We start from the raw sequence: 17,786 nt of genomic DNA, 5'->3' as shown, positions 1-17,786 counted from the left end.
AATAAATCTCATGTATCCTGACAGATGCTTCTGGGATTAAACCACAATGATCCTTTCCCATATGTCTGGAAACACACAGCCTGTTGCATTACTTTTGATGAAATATATGGGCCCAAAGAATCAAAGGTGTTAACATGATCTTGTCACTATCCAACGTAAAACAGTGTTAAACAAGGCTTAGGGTTTGGTATACAGAGACTTTAGCCTGCTTAATGCCATGGCAAACACACCATTAAAAATTCTTGTTAACCTTTTATTAAAGATACAGAAAAAGAAGGAAAAACAGTTAAAGCATTTAAAATGTAAAGTATTAACTAAACCCTTCATTTTAATGACATCCCTTGTTTCCTTTTCCTTCAGTTGACATTCTTTTTAAAAACAAGACCCATCTCTGCCCCATCCAATTTTGGAGAAAAGAGAAGAAGTTAGTTGAGATGGGCTGGAGCTGTTGTTGTTAAAGTCCAATTCTGCTAGAAAACAAAACAGGCCAAACACACAAAAGAGGGGTCAGCAAAGATATAAAATGCAGCTTCTGATTTTGGTATTGACTCCTACTGGAATCTTTGCTGCTGGAGAAACACAGGCACATCCTGCTGTCTCATCAGCCACCTCCAGACCTGGCAAACTTGTACCAGTATTGAGCTGTTATGGCATTGTTTCAGCTGCCTTTCTGGACACAGGCTTACAGCCATGTTGCAGACTTTTAATAATCAGATAGCAAAAAGAGAAGGATATGAAAGAAAAAAGGTGGGGAAGGAAAAGCAACCATTAAGGGGGAAGGGAGGATGATAAAGTCTCACATTCCAAGAAGTGTTCAGGGTTTAACCAGAGTCACTGGAAGTAGCAGTGTTATCTGGGTCCCTCTCCTTGGCACAGCAGGACATTTCTCCAGATCAGGATGATAAAGGCCCTATGGTGTTATGGTGAATCCTGGGATCTCAAAAGACTGTGAGGGTAGCAACCATGATGGTGAAGCTCGCTCCTTTCTTTTCTTCCATCCTTCAGTCAGTCAGCTGTTCTCTATTTTCCTCCCAAAATTTGTTTTATTTTAAAAACCCCAAAAGGGAGGGATAGGCAGAACAGCCCGTCCTCTCATTATTTTGTTCACTAATTCAGCCTAATTTTCAACACAATAGCTTTGGTTTATTGATTTCTCATCCCACACTTCTTTTGTTTGACAGACATGATTTTAACACATTCTCCTGAGTTATGTCAGTAGTCCTTTTTGTTTGGACCGATTTAGTCCCCGTGTCTCCCTTTTGCACCTTTTCTATCAAAACGTTACAGGTTATAGTGATACTTTGTAAACTTGTTTTTACTTTCCCAGAGTTCAGGCTCGCAAATGGGGTGGGCCTACTAATCCCCAGTTATTATTACTGACCCCCTGGTTCTTAGCTCACCACACAAATATGCGTGGACACTGGAAATCAAGTCTTCCCAAAAAACAGGTTTATTTGCATAAGTTAGTAGCCACATAGGCTCAGATGACTTCAGATCATTCTGGAGCTAAAAGGGTATTCGTGTGAAAGTGCATAAATATGTAACATCCAAGACCCTGCACTCAGAAATGCCTCACTGTAATGATACCCCACACACTCATCCCAGTCCCAACAGTCCAGCTCCCAGTCAAGACCTCAGATCCCTTCATCAAGTCCCTGTGCAATGAGCCAGGAGCAATACATGTCTGTGGCTGCAGAAGAAAGTGATAATATAGTTGACCAGTAACAATACAACTCTTGCTCCTGAGGGCAGAACCAGGCCTACAGAGCAGCTGTATAAAATTGTGCTCAGGGAAACTCCCTTGCTCAGTTAGACAGAGGTGTGGATGGGGATAGTCTGGTGCTGGCTCTGTGCCTCTTGGGAGCAAATACATCATTGGCTGAGGCATGAAATCTCCATCCAGAGGTTTGCGGGATGTGGCTGCAAATGTTTTCCTCTGAGCCATTTGTTTTATGGTCTCTTCCTCGTGTGCTTTGTCTCTTTCCCCTGCAGGATGCTCAGATCAACCAAACCCAGAGTCTGGTCCTAGAGAAGGGAACCCAGCCCACTTGAAATGCAAACTAGCTTACAATCACACTCGGATGCTCTGGTACCGACCGGTTCAGGAGCAGGGGCTGCAGCTGCCCTTTTACTCGCTTGATATAAAAGATGTGCAGAGCGGTGACACTAGAGAGAGAGAGAATCACAGCCTCCTGGCTGCAGGCTCAGCTCTTCCACTTCACCATCTCATCTGTGACACTGAATCTATGTATTTCTGCTCCAGCAGTTCAGACACAGAGGTTCAGTCACCCAATTTCTTTACAAAAAACCTCCTCTTCCCTGCATTCTGCAGCACCAGTAGCAAGAGGCTGGCTGCCAGTGCAGTCAACAAGGTACTTGCCTCTCTTAGCACTGGAGAGATGCAAGGTGGGAGAGGGGACTGGGGTAGAAGGATCCTTCTCTCTGGGATGTGCTCACCTGGCATGAATTCAGCCTGTTGTCTTGTAAGAACAACACTTTCACAAGGCCTTCCATCTGAGGATCTCAGAGTGTGTTGCAGACATTAATGAAAGTAGCCCCATAACACCAGTCTGGGAGGTAGGGAAGGATTATTGCCCTCATGTTTCAGAGGGCAGAACTGAGGCACATCACAGGTGCAGACTCACAGGCATTGACACCTGGCTTGAGAGATGCACTTTTAGGGGGATGGGGGCAGGGTCTAAAATGATGATCCAATGGTGCAGATTATCTAGGGTTGTTGACTGGGATTGGTTTACAAACCCACTGATATACACCATGTGTGTGTGTATCACATACATCTCTGAATGATAAATCACTAAATTGGCTTGAGGCCTATAATGACTCTGCCCTACTTGGGGCTGGATGTCATGAATGGCATTTCTTAGTGCAGTTTGTAAAGCCAACTAAGCAGTAGCTCTCATAAGAGCCCTGGGGACCATATCCATGGTGAGAGCAACTTTACCTGCTGAGAAGGAAGAATAGCCCATTGGTCTCTCTGTCCTGAGAGCTCCTGAGACTGTCCAGATAGCCTCAAAATGGTGAGGGCCGGTTTTAGGACAATTCAACCAATTCTCCTGAATCGGGCCTTGCCCTTAAGAGGGCCCCACGCCCAAGCCCCGGTACTGCATACCAGCAAGAGCTGGTGCGCTGTACCAGGGTGGCCCGGCTTCCCCAGGGGGCAATTTAAAGGGCCTGGGGCTCCCTCCCGGCCCTTATGGAGGGAAGTCACAGCTTGACTATCTCTCCCATGGTGACAGAGGACTTGCTTGTTTGTTTCTGATCCAGCAGTTTCAACCAAGTGTTTTAGGGTATTTTAGGGTGACCTCCTAAATACAGGGATAAAAATTCAGCCCCTTTGCCCTCAACCACTGTTTGCTCACTGTCAATGGAGTTTCTCATATGGGGGAAGTACTGACTGTGGGAAGTACAGCCTATAAGTATCAATGTAAAATCCATTCACACCCTTTTGAAATAGAAAGAGTGTCTCAGTAGAGCAGAGTGGCTTTCTCTGCATTTTGGCAGTGGGAAACTTTCAGCCCATCTCAGTCTGCATTTCCAATAGATTGCAAAGTGTCATTGCAGGTTAGTGGATAATGCACTTATATATGGGCCAAAAGACTGTAGATTTTTGTCTCCATACTAAGATATGGATTTATACATAGCAGTGGCACCACAGGACAGTTGTAGGGGAAAGGTCTTGTTAGAGGTGTTGTGCTTTGGAATCAAGTTCAGCTCTCTTCTGCCTTTGGTGGGGCTCTGCGCTAATGTTGCAGGAGTGTCCCACAAAGAGACCCATGTGCTGCCCCTGGGAGGGGGTGATAAACTCTGACTTTCCTTTATCTTGCAATCTATTGAGAGAGTTGTGAAAGAGCAAACAGCATCTGAGCCCATGACATGAAGATTTTGTTAATATTTAGCTCTGATCCAACACGCATCATTGGTAGATCTTGGAGTGCTTTACAAAAGAGATCAGTGTCATTATCCCCATTTTACAGATGGGGAAACTGGGTCAGAAGCAGGTGAAGGGACTTGCCCAAGATCACCCAACAGGCTAGGTCCAAGAATAGAAGCCAAATCTGCTGAGTCTCTGTCCAGTGCTCTATCCACTAGTCCACACCACCTCATATTTACTGTAACTGTGCCACAGAATCCTACTGCATGTACTTGCTTTTGGGGGCTGCAGATCAGCTTTCTCCATGGCCCCATGGAATGAACCTAGACACCTCTAGAGGACACCTCTGGGGCTGTAGGAGTCAATAGTGACTAGACTTTTCATAAGCTAAATTTTCCCACCAAAATTTGTTTTAGTCAAAACAAGTATTTTTTATGGGAACATGTCAATTCCAATGAAAACTTTGAATTTTCCCAATGGGCAATGTCAAATCTAAAATTTCATTTAACATACCATTGCATTGTCTTTGTGGGTAAAGGAAATAGCATTTTATGTCAAAACATCAATTTGAAACAAGAATTTTTATTTCATTTTGACTTAATGTTTCTCAAACTAAAAAAACTGAAGTGAAATGACATTTTAAGTCAAAACTGAATGAAAATTGTCATCTTCTGTCAACTATCTTTTGAAAAAAACCCCACCACATTTCATCTTGAGTCAGTTCAAAACTTTCAGTAGGCAAACAGAATTTTTTTTGATAAAAAATTTGAACAAAGTGTTTTTGTTTTAATTTTTTTAGAAAAAAATGTTGTTTTTCTGAATACCTATTGTCATGAACATACAGCTAAGGGTAGCATAAAATCCCTCTTTTACCTGTAAAGGGTTAAGAAGCTTAAATAACCTGGTTGACACCTAACCAAAAGGACCAATAAGGGGAGAAGATACTTTCAAATCTGTGGAGGAAAGTTTTTGCTTTGTGCTCTGTGTGTTGTTGTTCTCTCTGAGACAAAGAGAGAGACCAAGCATGTAATCCAGTGCCTACTGAAATGATACTTACTATTGCTGTAATATTAGATGTAATAGCAAGGAAATGCATTAGATTATCTTTTGTTTTAGATGGTGAATTTTCCCTATGCTAAGAGAGAGGTTTTCATTCCTGTTTTGTTTGTTTTTTTCCTAACTTTAAAGTTTTGCCTAACGGGGAATCCTCTGTGTTTTAAATCTTATTACCCTGTAAAATTACCTTCCATCCTGATTTTACAGAGGTGCTTCTTTTACTTTTTTTCTTTATAATAAAGTTCTGTTTTTAAGAATTTGATTGGGTTTTTAGTGTCCTAAAAGTCCAAGAGTGTGGTCTGTGCTCACCTTGGTTACCTATTTGGTTGGTATATTAATCTCAAGCCTCCCCAGGAAAGGGGGTGAAGGGACTTGGGGGGATATTTTGGAGAAACAGGAACTCCAAGTGGTCCTTACAAACGCCTTAACTTTAGTCAATGGGATTTCTATATTTGTGTGTCTGTAATGCGATAACTTTTGAATGCCACATCCTATCAATTCCAAAATCTCAGAAAATGCTCTAGTCATTAATGGCCAAAACTCTTTTGATTTTGGTGAAAATTTGAAAACCTCAAGGAGGACAATGTGGGACACATGAATCTGTGGTCACATCTTTAACACTCACAGTCTCTAGCACCTCTGCAATTGTCTGTACATTAAACAACTGGTTGATGGCAGCCACTTCCAGCATAACAATACTGCATCTCCTCCTCCCAACAGAGTTCAATATGTTGACACCTGAATGACCTATCACAGAGACAGAAAGAAGAATAATGTGTGTGTGTGGTGGGAAGAGGGTATGGGAGAAGAAGGGCCTAGATGTGTACATAGCCCCTGGTATGGGGGGAGGGGGAGAAAAGGGAACCCTAGCATGGGAGAGGGAGGGACTGTGTACACAGAACCCCTGGTGGGGGGCGAGAGGGGCACACAGAGCCACTAGCAAGGGGAAATGGGGAAATGAGGGTGTAGCAAAGCGATGGTGTAGCACCTCCTGCTGGTCATCTTGGGAATTAGCTCTCCAGCATATGGCGTGCCTCCTCCTGGCCAGTGCCTTGCCTGCCGCTGCCCCCGTGTCCCTCCCGGACTCTGCTGCCCTTTACCTCAGGATTCTGCCCCAGCAGTATCCCCACTCTCTGGGTCTCCCCTTCCAGGGGAACCTTTAACCCTCTAAACCCACCTTGCTTCAGTGGCTACTGCCAGTCATCATCTAGCCCCTGCTCACTAGGGCAGACTGCAGTCTGTAATCCACTCATCACTGGCAAGGGGGTAGGACCTGCTGCCTTTGCCTATCCCCGGGCTGCCCCTCTTCTGGTCCAGTACCTCTGTAGGCCTTCACCAAAGCCTATAGCCTGGGGGTTTTTCAGGCTGGAGCTCCCTTTGCCCTTTTCCCCAGCACTGCTCTGCTTCAGGTACCTTACTCTCAAGCAACTACCCCTTCCCACACCAGGTCTAGAGTGAGCCGCAGCCACAGCCTTGGTGTGTCAGTGATGGCCCATTCACCCAGACTAGAGTTATCACCAGACAGGCCATCACCAAGACATCTATCCCCGGATGACTAACTTGTACTCCAAGTCCATAAAGCCTACTTTCAATAGAATTATATTATTCTTTAAATATTACCCATATATACATCTCACAATGACTACGAGACTTGATAAGTCATCAGCTTTCTGTAGATATCTTACATGTGGCTCTTTAAGGGTAAATATATTGCAAGACATATCTTAGGTATAGTGAATTTGTCAGGTCTGATGTGAGAGTTGTTTGCAAAGAAAGGGGATCCTTTGCCAAGGAGCCCGTGTGTCACAAGCTTACACTGCTGGAGTCTTGGGGTGGTTTTAGCTTTCCCCTCCCCGGGCAAAAAAATTAGGGATTATTTTAATAAATAAAGAAAATACTGCATTTGGAACAGAAGCTCGTTATCTCACTTTATTAAAAGTGGATAGATTTAGTCATGGTAAAAAACTACATTAAAATGATATTCAAAAGAGTGTATTTTGTCATTTTTTATCTATATCCTCAAATAAAATGTTGTGTGTGCAATAAGCTCGGCCTACACTGGCTCCGAAGTGTGTGACCACTTTGTGTTGTGTGACCTATCGGTGCAGAAACATCTCTACAGCGCAGAGCTGTATAAAACCCTCTGCTGAGGAAATGCTCACTGATCACTGCCCCAGAGATGGGGATGTGGTTAGTCTGGTGTGTGGCGGCCCTGTACTTCTTAAGTAAGTCCTTGATGGAGCCGTGAAATCCCCATGCTAGTGTTAGCAGAATACAGATCATTTGTTTCTTGTGTTTTGTCTCACAGGACACACAGACGCTAATATCACCCAGACACCAAATCTGGTACTGAAGAGAGGACAGACAGCCCAGCTGACATGCAGACAAACTGATAATCATAACTCTATGTACTGGTATCAGCAGCAGCAGGGGAAGGGTCTGCAGCTGATCTATTACTCAGTTGCTGTAGATAACAAGGAGAATGGTGATATTACAGATGGATTCACAGTCTCCCGACCAAAGATCGACATCTTTGACTTGAACATCTCATCTGTGAAGATGGAGCACTCAGCTGTGTATTTCTGTGCCAGCAGTTTAGACACAGTGCTTCAGAGTCACCTCCTTCCTCTACAAAAACCTCCCTCCTTCCCCCCACACTCCCTCAGAAAGAGCAGCTCCTCCCATCTCCACATATGAGAGAGATCAGGCTACTATCATACAGAAAGAAACAGCTTATTACGCATAGAAATCATAGGTCTGTAGGACTGGAAGGGACCTCACTAGGTCTTCTAGTCCAGTTCCCTGCACTGAGGCAGGACTAAGTATTATCTCGACCAGCGGTTCTCACAACAACATTTTTGGTGGCTTCTGGGTGCGGCCACCAACTCTTGCTGTTGGACCCTCTGACAAATGTTCCTAAAATACTTAATTAACTTTAGGAAAAACAAATAAATATTCACATATACATGTCCAAATCATTGCAATTTATTTATGTAGGGTTTTTTGCAGACGCAAAAATAAAAATAATGTATAGTTTTATTTTGGTGCCCCTGACCCCCACTGCCTCCAATGACCCCCACTCATCACCTCTGGCCTTCACTGCCTCCCTCTGGGCCCCACACAGATTCCTCTGGGCCCCCTATTGCCCGCTGGGACCCCCCATCGCCCTAGGCAGAGTGGGGGGGGCATGGGAAGGCATTTCCCCCCTCCTCCAAACTGCAAGCCTCAGGCTGGCAACCTGTGTGGGCAATGTAACAAGTTCTGCAGAGGAGACAGATGTGCTGCTCCCACCTTGAGCCCTGTGGCAGGGAGTCCGAATTTTGTTTTTAAACATTGATTAAGTGGGGAAGTGGGTTAAACCTGCCCCTGGAGTGTTGTGGCTGAAGAGGGGGCTAATCCCGCCCCGGAGCCACATGGCATTGCAGTAAGGTGCTGATGGGACAGAAAGAATCAAAGGCAGAGCAGCTCCTTTGAGTATGGGTTATTTTCCTGTAAGAGCCTCATAACATATAGGCGGTGTTCACGTAACTAGTCATCAAGATGTCACCGTTGCAGTCATGTCATTCCTATCAGTCAAATGCAGATTGAAGGCAGGGCAAATGGAAAATGCAACTGTGTTCCAAAATCCCAAGACTCTTCCTAGTGTCATCAGTTTAGCCAATAGAGGGAAATTAAGTGAACTACAAAAGGCTACAGATCTGAAATAGTCTGTCCAGTAGAGGGCAGTGGAATCCATCCATGCACACATAATTGTCAGAATGGCACAAGTCAATGATAGTCACAGCACATATATTCTTAGCAAGCTGGCATAAGTATAAATACCAGAGTGGCTGTGGTAACATGGGTAGCGGCAGCAAAGGAACAATTCTGTAGTGCCAAGTACTAGCCCATGCTACTGCTCCACTGTTATTTAAACTCATTCTAAATTGACGAAAGCTTGGGCGAGTATGTGTGCACGCATAGGGGAATCACAGCCCTAGTTCATAGGGTAGGTATAGCTTATGTTGGATATGCTGGTGAAACAGCTCTGCTAAAGAAATCTGATTTTAGACTGGAATGCTTTAGTTTTGAAGAGTGAGGCCAGGAGCCAGGAATTTGTAAGTCCTTTTCCCAGTTCAGCCACTGACTTGACATTTAAGGCATCTCTGTGCTTCTGTTTCTTCATCTGTAACACTCATTACATCACAGGAATATTGGAAGACTCTCAACTCCTCATCCCACTGGAATCATGGAAGCTCTGCGTGTCAGTTCTCAGAGTACCCAAGACTGTGAGCCATCTTGTGAGGGAGTCTTGCTTGTGCTTAGCTTGTTGTTAGTTCTCAATACCATCAACCTGTCAGCCACTCAAGCACTTTTGAGTGCCAGCCCTGTCTTCACCTTGCAGATTAATAATAGATGTACCCCAGTTCCCGAGTTCCTTTGAAGTGTTTCTCTGTGATATCCAGCCCCACTTACGGGCTCCTCCCACAACTACCAGACCCATTGTTCCCAAAGAAACAGAACACACCAGTTTGTGAGATTCCACTCAGGCTCAGCACTTTGCTGATCATCTTCATATTGGTGCACTTAACATGTGGTGGGGGAGGGACTGAAGGGATTCGGTGTAGGAGAAGGGACTCAGGGCTGGGGCAGAGGGTTGGGGTGCAGGGGTGTGAGGGCTACAGCTGGGGGGTGTGGGCTCTGGGGTAGAGCTGGGTATGAGCAGCTCAGGGCTGAGGGAGAAGATTGGGGTGCAGGAGGGTGCTCTGGGGCTACAGCAGGGAGAGAGGACTCCCCACAGCAGCACCTGGATTGGGTGGGGGAGATGTGATGCTCCCTGCTGCAGCAGCTGCAGGGCTGGGGCTTCAGGATAGGTGCCACTTCCCCAGCCCTGGCACCTCTGGGCTGGGGCTGGGTTCGAGCCTTCTATGAATGAGATAACTGGCTCTGCGGATATGGGGAAAGCGATGGATGTGATATATCTTGACTTTAGCAAAGCTTTTGATATGGTCTCCCACAGTATTCTTGCTAGCAAGTTAAAGAAATATGGATTGGATGAATGGACTGTAAGGTGGATAGAAAGCTGGCTAGATTGTCAGGCTCAATAGGTAGTGATCAACTGCTTGATGTCTAAGGGTATGTCTATACTACGGGATTACTCCGATTTTACAGAATTCGATTTTTGGAAATAGATTGTATAAAGTCAAGTGCATGCGGCCACACTAAGCACATTAATCGGTGGTGTATGTCCATGGTACCGAGGCTAGCGTTGATTTCTGGAGTGTTGCACTGTGGGTAGCTATCCCATAGCTATCCCATAGTTCCCACAGTCTCCCCTGCCCGTTGGAATTCTGGGTTGAGATCCCAGTGCCTGATGGGGCAAAAAACATTGTCACTGGTCATTCTAGGTACATGTCATCAGGCTCCCCTCTCCCTCCCTCCCTCTGTGAAAGCAATGGCAGACAACCATTTTGCGCCTTTTTCCTGGGTTATCATTATAGATGCCATACCACAGCAAGCATGGAGCCCGCTCAGCTCAACACAGCAGTCATGGACATTGTAAACACCTCACGCATGATCATGCAGTTTATGATGAACCAGAACCTGCAAAATCAGAGGAGGAGGAAGTGGCAGTGCAGCAACGAGATTGATGAGGACATGGACACAGAATTCTCTCAAATTGCGGGCCCCATAGCTTTGGAGATCATGGTGTTAATGGGGCAGGTTCATGCCATGGAACGCCGATTCTGGGCCCAGGAAACAAGCACAGACTGGTGGGACCACATAGTGTTGCAGGTGTGGGTCTATTCCCAGTGGCTGCAAAACTTTCGTATGCATAGGGCCTTGCTTTCCCCTGCCCTGAAGCAGCCCTCAAAGTTTAGAAGCGAGTGGCAATAGCCCTGTGGAAGCTTGCAATGCCAGACAGCTACCAGTCAGTCGGGAATCAATTTGGAGTGGGCAAATCTACTGTGGGGGCTGCTGTGATGTAAGTAGCCAAAGCAATCACTAAGCTGCTGCTACCAAAGGTATTGACTCTAGGGCACGTGAAGGTCATAGAGCAGGCCTGCACAACATACGGCCTGCAGGCCACATGCGGCCTGTGGACCCTCACTGTGCGGCCCGCAAGGGATTCTAAATCCCCCGCATATGGTGCTCTGCGGGCACCCCAGAGCCCTTTGATTCCTGGCCGCGGCAGGGAATCAAAAGGCTCTGGGCTGCCAGCAGCTGCAGGGAGCCCAGAGCCCTTTAAATCCCAGCTGCAGCCGGGAATCAAAAGGCTCTGGGCTGCCCGCAGCAACGGGGAGCCCAGAGCCCTTTAAATCCCAGCTGTGGCCAGGAATCAAAAGGCTCTGGGCTCCCTGCTTTCCAGTAGCTGTACTGGCCGTGAATGCATCCCAAGTCCTCAGGGCAAATTAACCATTTAAAAATGTTTGCTTTTAAACCATGTTTTATATTTACAAAGGTACACTCACCAGAGGTCCCTTCCATGGCTTCATGGTCCAGGATACCGCCTTGGGAGGGTTGGGAGGCTACTTCAGTCAGGCTGAGAAAAAGATCCTGGCTGTTGGGGAGAATGGAGTGCTGTGTGCTCTCTGCAAGCTCATCCTCCTCCTCATCTTCCCCGTCCACAAAATCCTCAGCCATGGCTGAGATTACCCCCTCCTCGGAATCCATGGTCAGGGGTGGGGTAGTGGTGGCAGCCCCACCTAGAACTGCAGCTCAACGTAGAAGCAGCATGTCTGCAGCTCTGCACCGGTACGCTTGTCAGAGCTCCTTAACTTTCACGCGGCACTATAGTGAGTCCCTATTGTGTCCTCTCTCCATCATGCCCTTGGAGACTTATTCAAACACCATCACAGGACCTAACCAGATCAGCCACAACATCACCGGTTCATTCACCTGCACGTCCACCAATGTAATATATGCCATCATATGCCAGCAATGCCCCTCTGCTATGTACATTGGCCAAACTGGACAGTCTCTAAGGAAAAGGATAAATGGACACAAATCAGACATTAGGAATGGCAATATACTAAAACCTGTAGGAGAACACTTCAACCTCCCTGGCCACACAATAGCAGATCTTAAGGTGGCCATCCTGCAGCAAAAAACCTTAGAACCAGACTTCAAAGAGAAACTGCTGAGCTCCAGTTCATCTGCAAATTTGACACCATCAGCTCAGGATTAAACAAAGACTGTGACTGGCTTGCCAATTACAGAACCAGTTTCTCCTCCCTTGGTTTTCACACCTCAACTGCTAGAACAGGGCCTCATCCTCCCTGATTGATCTAACCTCGTTATCTCTAGCTTGCTTCTTGCTTGCATATATATACCTGCCCCTGGAAATTTCCACTACTTGCATCCGAAGAAGTGGGTATTCACCCATGAAAGCTCATGCTTCAAAATGTCTGTTAGTCTATAAGGTGCCACAGGACTCTTTGCTGCTCTTACCTCCCATAGGTCCATGCTGGAGCTCTTTTTCGATTCTCGGACTGCATGGTTACCTGTGCTGATGAGCTCTCCAGGGTGGGCAAACAGGAAATGAAATTCAAAGGTTCCCGGGGATTTTCCTGTCTGCCTGGCTAGTGCATCCGAGTTCAGATTGCTATCCAGAGCGGTCACAATGGTGCACTGTGGGAGAGCTCCCAGAGGCCAATACCATCGAATTGTGTCCACACTAACTCTAATTCGAATAAGCAATGTCGATTTCAGCGCTACTCCCTTCATCAGGGAAGAGTACAGCAATCGACTTTAAGAGCCCTTTATGTCAAAGAAAATGGCTTCGTTTTAACTCTGCTAAATTCGACCTAAACTCCTAGTGTAGACCAGGCCTAACTGGCAGCTGGTATCAAGCAGAGTGCCCGGGGGGCCAGTTTTGTTCAATATCTTTATTAATGATCTGGATGAAGGAATGAATTGCACTCATAGCAAGTTCGCAGATGACACTAAGCTCTGAGAGAGGTAGATGTGCTGGAGGGTAGTGATAGTGTCCAGAGTGACCTAGACAAATTGGAGGATTGAGCCAAAAGAAATCTGACGAGGTTCAACAAGGACAAGTGCAGAGTCCTGCACTTAGGACAGAAGAATCCCATGCACTGCTACAGGCTGGGGACCGACCAGCTAAACAGCAGTTCTGCAGAAAAGGACCTAGGGATTACAGTGGATGAGAAGCTGGATATGAATCAGCAGTGTGCCCTTGTTGCCAAGAAGGCCAAAGGCATATTGGGCTGTATTAGTAGAAGCATTATCAGCAGATTGAGGGAAGTGATTATTCGGCACTGGTGCGGCCACACTGGTGTTGGTCCTGCCTTGAGCAGGGCATTGGACTAGATGACCTCCTGAGGTCTCTTCCAACCCTGATATTCTATGATTTTATCATTCTTTCCTTGAAAGGGGAACAGCTGTGTCATGTTTCATCGTAGCTATTTGTGATCCAGACAATCCAGGAAGTTTCTGGAAAGTGTAGGGGACAATTTCCTGGTGCAAGTGCTGGAGGAACCAACTAGGGGGAAAGCTCTTCTTGACCTGCTGCTCACAAACAGGGAAGAAATAGTAGAGGAAGCAATAGTGGATGGGAACCTGGGAGGCAGTGACCATGAGATGGTCGAGTTCAGGATCCTGACACAAGGAAGAAAGGAGAGCAGTAGAACAGAGACTCTGGACTTCAGAAAAGCAGACTTCGACTCCCTCAGGGAACTGATGGGCAAGGTCCCCTGGGAGAATAACATGACGGGGAAAGGAGTCGAGGAAAGCTGGCTGTAATTTAAAGAATCCTTATTGAGGTTGCAGGAACAAACCATCCCGATGTGTAGGAAGAAAAGTAAATATGGCAGGCAACCTGCTTGGCTTAACAGTGAAATCCTTGCTCGTCTTAAACACAAAAAACCAGCTTACAAGAAGTGGAAGATTGGACAAATAACCAGGGAGGAGTATAAAAGTATTGCTCAGGCATGCAGGAGTGAAATTAGGAAGGCCAAATCACACTTGGAGTTGCAGCTAGCCGGAGATGTTAGGAGTAACAAGAAGAGTTTCTTCAGGTATGTTAGCAACAAGAAGAAAGTCAAGGAAAGTGTGGGCCCCTTGCTGAATGAGGGAGGGAACCGAGGATGTGGAGAAAGCTAGTGTACTCAATGCTTTTTTTGCCTCTGTCTTCACAGACAAGGTCAGCTCCCAGACAGCTGCACTCTGCAGCATGGTAAGGGGAGGAGGTGACCAGCTCTCAGTGGAGAAAGAAGTGGTTCGGAACTATTTAGAAAAGCTGGACGAGCACAAATCCATGGGGCCGGATGCACTGCATCCGAGGGTGCTAAAGGAGTTGGCCGATGAGATTGCAGAGCCATTGGTCATTATCTTTAAAAAATCATGGCGATCGGGGGAGGTCCCGGATGACTGGAAAAAAGCTAATGTAGTGCCCATCTTTAAAAAAGGGAAGAAGGAAGATCCAGGGAACTACAGGCCAGTCAGTCTCACCTCAGTCCCTGGAAAAATCATGGAGCATGTCCTCAAGGAATCAATCCTTAACCACTTAAAGGAGGGGAAAGTGATCAGGAACAGTCAGCATGGATTCACCAAGGGCAAGTCATGCCTGACTAACCTAATTGCCTTCTATGATGAGATAACCAGCTCTGTGGATGAGAGGAAAGCAGTGGATGTGCTATTTCTAGACTTTAGCAAAGCTTTTGATACAGTCTCCCACAGTATTCTTGCCAGCAAGTTAAAGAAGTATGGGCTGGATGAATGGACGGTAAGGTGGATAGAAAACTGGCTAGAGGGTCGGGCTCAACGGGTAGTGATAAATGGTTCCATGTCTAGTTGGCAGCCGGTATCAAGTGGAGTGCCCCAAGGGTCGGTGCTGGGGCCGGTTTTGTTCAATATCTTCATTAACGATCTGGAGGATGGTGTGGACTGCACCCTCAGCAAGTTTGCAGATGACACTAAACTGGGAGAAGTGGTTGATACGCTGGAGGGTAGGGATAGGATACAGAGGGACCTAGACAAATTAAAGGATTGGGCCAAAAGAAATATGATGAGGTTCAACAAGGACAAGTGCAGAGTCCTGCACTTGGGACGGCAGAATCCCATGCACTGCTACAGACTAGGGACCGAATGGCTGGGCAGCAGTTCTGCGGAAAAGGACCTAGGGGTTATGGTGAACGAAAAGCTGAATATGAGTCAGCAGTGTGCCCTTGTTGCCAAGAAGGCTAATGGCATTTTGAGTTGTATAAGTAGAGGCATTTCCAGCAGATCGAGGGATGTGATCATTCCCCTCTACTCAGCACTGATGAGGCCTCATTTGGAGTACTGTGTCCAGTTTTGGGCCCCACACTACAAGAAGGATGTGGATAAATTGGAGAGAGTCCAGCGGAGGGCAACAAAAATGATTAGGGGGCTGGAGCACATGACTTATGAGGAGAGGCTGAGGGAACTGGGATTGTTTAGCCTGCAGAAGAGAAGAATGAGGGGGGATTTGATAGCTGCTTTCAACTACCTGAAAGGGGGTTCCAAAGAGGATGGATCTAGACTGTTCTCAGTGGTAGAAGATGACAGAACAAGGAGTAATAGTCTCAAGTTGCAGAGGGGGAGGTTTAGGTTGGACATTAGGAAAAACTTTTTCACTAGTAGGGTGGTGAGGAACTGGAATGTATTACCTAGGGAGGTAGTGGAATCTCCTTCCTTAGAGGCTTGACAAAGCCCTGGCTGGGATGATTTAGTTGGGGTTGGTCCTGCTTTGAGCAGGGGGTTGGACTAGATGACCTCCTGAGGTCCCTTCCAACCCTGAGATTCTATGATTCTATGATGCAAGAAATGTCTGAGGCCTCATGTGACATTCAACCCCTTTCCAACCAGTACAGGATTATTCCCTGTGATACATTCACCAGCTTCACAGACACTTGCTTATTCATGCTGATATTCCCTGCAGATGAGGCATTCTTCTCAGACACCAAATCAGATGATCAACTGAATCCTGAACACGAGGGTGAGCGAGTCCCTAGCAGTTAAGCATCTAGGGCTCAATCCTATAATGTGCTGTATCCCCCCAGCCCTCACTGAAGTAAGGGGGAATTAAGGGCACTCAGAACCTTGCAAGAGTCAGACCATAACTCTGTTTATACCCTGCAATACTGTTGCTGAACCAGGTCCCTTTCTTTAATTATAACCTGGTGATGGTGATTGTGCCAGTATCTCCAATTAGTCACTGTGTTTGACTGTGACCTGAGCCACTCCATGCCCCTGCTACCTCAAAAATGCACAGTAGGTGTCAGTGTCGGAGATGGCAGTTACACAGCTGCCTGACCTAAAGACAAGAGAGGAGTGGTTTCAGGTTTTAGTCAGAGGAAAGTATGAGAAGACGACCTAAAGGGGACAATGTATTCAGTCCCTGCACTGCTCTGGTTTCTAGCAATTGTTTCATGTAAGTAAAACAAATTTCTCATTTATATTTTTGTTAATTGGGAAGATTTTTAAAACCACCCTTCTGGCATCTATCTAATTTTTGTAGATTTATAACATTACATCACCATAGCTTTCTTAAATATATGTAGTCATTTTATTTTATTAATTAAAATTATTTATGATTGTAATGTAATTTCTACATCAAATGTTATAATACATATATTTGTGTAAAATTATATATCCAAAAATGTTTTAGAAAGTTGAAAAGGTATACTATTCTAATACAATATATATGAATTTAAAATCTCCCCTTTCTTATACGTAGGGTTTAAAAGGATGAAAGAGTTATTGAACAGTTCATCCAGGGATCCTGGCTGGGATGATTTAGTTGGGTTTGGTCCTGCTTTGAGCAGGGGGTTGGACTAGATGACCTCCTGAGGTCCCTTCCAACCCTGAGTTTCTATGATTCTATGATTCAGTCATTCAAGGTGCTAAGAACTCTGGCCCTGATCCTGCAAAGCTTTAAGCAGTTGGTATCCTTTTTTAATATAGGAAAGGAAGATTCTACACTGGCCACACCCATTACATTGTAAAACCATGACATTATTTTTACTAGTTCAGCTAAACTGATAGAACACTTTTATTCCCTAATAAGATTGTTTACCTGAGATAATAAAAGGTGTAACATACAAATGATGTTGTTAATTTGGTTTATGTTTGTGTGTTGATCAGCCCTGAGAAACAATAAATGCATAATAATTAACCACCTATCATCAATAACTATTGGCCAATAATTAATTAATAATCTCTTCTACTCTTAATTTTCTACCATTGCTTTAATCATTCATGGGAAGAGAGGTTCTGTCTCTTTCTACATGCTAACAGTTCCTGTTTTCCCTTTTGGATTGTAGGCACTCATTCTGCAACCATTGTCCAGAGTCCGCAGTCAGTGGTGGAAGAGCTGGGCGGACAGATTTCCCTAGAATGTTCTTTGGAAGGGACATCTAATCCTTACTTCTACTGGTATAGGCAGCTTCCTGGTGGACAGATCCACATGTTCGCCTACTCAGTAAGCACTGGTCAAGTAGATAATACTGGGCCAAGCCACTTCAGCACAAGCAGAATCAAGGACAAGGAGTTTCTCCTGAGCATCAACGGCCTCTTAGCTAATGACACAGGAGTGTATTACTGTGCTTGGAGTCACACACTGAGCCAAGTGTGTGCAGCACCTGGACAAAAACTCCCCCTCCTCCCCAGGCACGAGCCTGCTGTGTGCCCACCCCCTGTAGTGCAGCAAGCAGCAGCTGCATGTGAAGAGAGGGAATAGCAAAGCTGTCTATGATCACAGCTTTGAAGAGTAAGATTCTGAGTAAAGTCACAGGAAACGGAAGCATCATCAGCCATGACCTGACACATCAATGATAAACCCCTATGAGCTTTTCAGCAGAGAATCTCTTGGCAAGAA

The sequence above is a fragment of the Mauremys mutica genome, chromosome 1, assembly GCF_020497125.1.
Source record: "Mauremys mutica isolate MM-2020 ecotype Southern chromosome 1, ASM2049712v1, whole genome shotgun sequence".
NCBI classification, from domain to species: domain Eukaryota; kingdom Metazoa; phylum Chordata; order Testudines; family Geoemydidae; genus Mauremys; species Mauremys mutica.
The sequence above is the reverse complement of the archived record's forward strand: the minus strand, read 5'-3'. Positions refer to the sequence as shown.